Source organism: Octodon degus, unplaced genomic scaffold, assembly GCF_000260255.1.
Source record: "Octodon degus isolate 3935 unplaced genomic scaffold, OctDeg1.0 scaffold00138, whole genome shotgun sequence".
NCBI lineage: Eukaryota > Metazoa > Chordata > Mammalia > Rodentia > Octodontidae > Octodon > Octodon degus.
This window is the reverse complement of record NW_004524714.1, coordinates 4,318,866-4,321,505: the sequence shown is the minus strand read 5'-3', so window position 1 is coordinate 4,321,505 and position 2,640 is coordinate 4,318,866.

Genomic DNA, 2,640 nt, shown 5'->3' with positions numbered 1-2,640 from the left:
TGAACAACTATTTTTTTAAATTTTTATTTGTTTTTATTTTTTATTTTTGGTGGAACCAGAGATTGAATTCAGGCCTTTGCACTTGGCAGGGAAGCGCTTATTCTACTGAGCCATTTCCCTGACCCTGAACAAATATTTTTGAGGCATCGTTGTATGCTAGGTGGGGCTTAGGATATAGCTGGGCTGGGGATATGCCTCAGTGGCACAAGCTCCTGTCTGGCAAGCAAAGGTCCTGAGTTCAATTCCCAGTACAAAAAAAAAAAAATTATATGCTAAGTGTTGTTCAGGATATACAGTTGAATGCCAAAAACTTTATTTCAAGGAGTTAAATATATGAGACACAATCCTAGAAGTCATATTAAAAGATACAGATTTACGCTTGGGCACTGCTAGTGGGGAGGTAAAATGGTATAGCAAATATGGAAAATAGGATGGCAGTTCCTCAAAAAGGTAATGATATGACCCAGGCCTTGTACTTCTGGGTAAGTATCTCAAAATTCAAAGCTAAGCTGGGGAAGGGGTTGCTTGTGGGTTAGCTCAGTTGTTTAGCGCCTGCTTGGGTAAACTCAGGCCCAGGGGACTGTGGCTCTATCCCCAGCTCCCCAGGCCTTACCAGACATGCCTTTAAGGCAGCCTGAGCCAGCCAAAAAAAAAAAAAAAAAAGCTAAGCTGGGTGTGGTTTTGCATATCTGTAACCTTAGCACACTGGGAAGGATGAGGCAGGAGGATTGAAGATTGAGCCTAGTCTGGTCAATTTAGTAACTTAATGAGATCCTGTCTTATATCAAAAAAATGGAAGAGGGTTGGGGATATAGTTTAGTGTGGAGGTTCTGTATTCAATCATCAGTAGTGCCAAAAAAAAAAAAAATCAAAGTTTAATCAGCAACATTTGGATGTTTACACTCATAGAGGTCATAGGTAGATGCAGCCAAGTACAGTACAGATAAATAGATAGACAAAATGTATGCATACATGCAACAAAGTATCTTAAAAGGTTATTTTTATGGCACTGGGGATCAAACACAGGCCCTTCACACGATGCTACATCTACAACCCGTTTTTAAGTTTCTATCCTGAGACAGGGTCTCACTAAGCTGCTGGCTTGCTCAGAGCAGGCTTGAACTTGTGATTCTCCTGTCTCACGGCCAAGTGGCAGGTCAGTGGTCGAGGAAGGATTCTAACCCAGGTTGGACCAATTCTGGATCCATGTTCTTAACTATAGTCTACAGCACCTAAGCTGTACTCTTTTCTTTCTTAGACACAGGCTGGCATCTAACCAGGGTTAGGCTTGCCTACATATCTTGTAAAGATGTACACTGCACTGGCGTAAATAAGAGAATTTTACTTCTCTCTTAGCAAGCGATGTCTGGAGGAGGCAATCAAGGGCAGGTACCAGCCTTTGGACGATGGTTTTATTGTGCTATCTGGGGTGCACAGTTTTTAGGATTCTGCTTCATTATTCCTTGCACCGCCTCTATTCTCATGGTCCCACATGAGTGCTGGAGCTGCAGCCATCAATTCATGCTAGGAAGGGTGGTTAGGGAGGGAGAATCCCTCTTACCCAAATTAGTTCCCATTAAGCAGGCTTCTTAGAAACTCTGCACAATACTTCCACGTATCTCTCAAAGGCCAGAACTCCATCTCATGGTTAAACCTGAAGGAGGCAGGGAGATGTTATTACTCTTAAGCAGAAAAGCATGTGGTTAAAAATTGAGCTTGTGAGTTTACACACCTATAATATTCAACAACGGAACTTAAAAAAAATTGGGGTATAACTATGAATGTCCATTTTGTATCTGTGCATTCAAAGTGGTTGGGATAGATATATAGTTGCATTCTCTTAATGAATAGAATGATTTTTTCTAATGATGTTTGTAAGTAGGATCACAAGTCCGCATCTTGTACAGCAATTAACCACTAGGAAGAATGTATGCAGTGTATTATTTGTTGAAACTGTACTTTCGATTTGATTTGAAACTGTCTCATTGCTATATGTTTATTAATAAAACTTTGAAAAGAAAAAAAATAAATAAATAAAAATTGAGCTTGTAAATGTAGGCAGGAGGGTTACAAATTCAAGGCCAGCCTAGGCAACTAAACAGGAACCCATTTCAAAATAAATAAAAAATAAAAAATATCTAGGGATGAGATCAGTGGTACAGCCCTTGTCTGGCATGTACAAGGCCCTGGGTTCGATCCCTAGTTAAAAAAAAAAAAAAAAAATTAGTCCTGGGGATTTAGCTCAGAGGCAAAGTGTCTGCCTGGCAAGTGGGAGCTCCTGAGTTTGATTCCTGGTACCCAAAATAAAATATAAATAAGTAAAAATGTTAAAAAAGATTATTTCTGACATCATGGATGTCGGAAGAGGCAATCATATCTCTACCATAGTTGCTCCATGTCCTTTATCTTCTCCTCAACCCCTTTGATCACCTAGTGAATTGGTAAGAAAATTTATAAGTAAAATACCTGGAATTATCGTTAGACCAATTAAAGACATGGTGCCCAACAGGACTGCTTCATTTCAGATTCCAGTAAGAAGTTCAAGGCTCCCCTGGCCATCTCTCTCTATGATCAACTGGCTGCTAATTTGGATGCTCCTGGGCTCCCTCAAGTTCAGCAATGTTTTTGAAAGACCCTAAA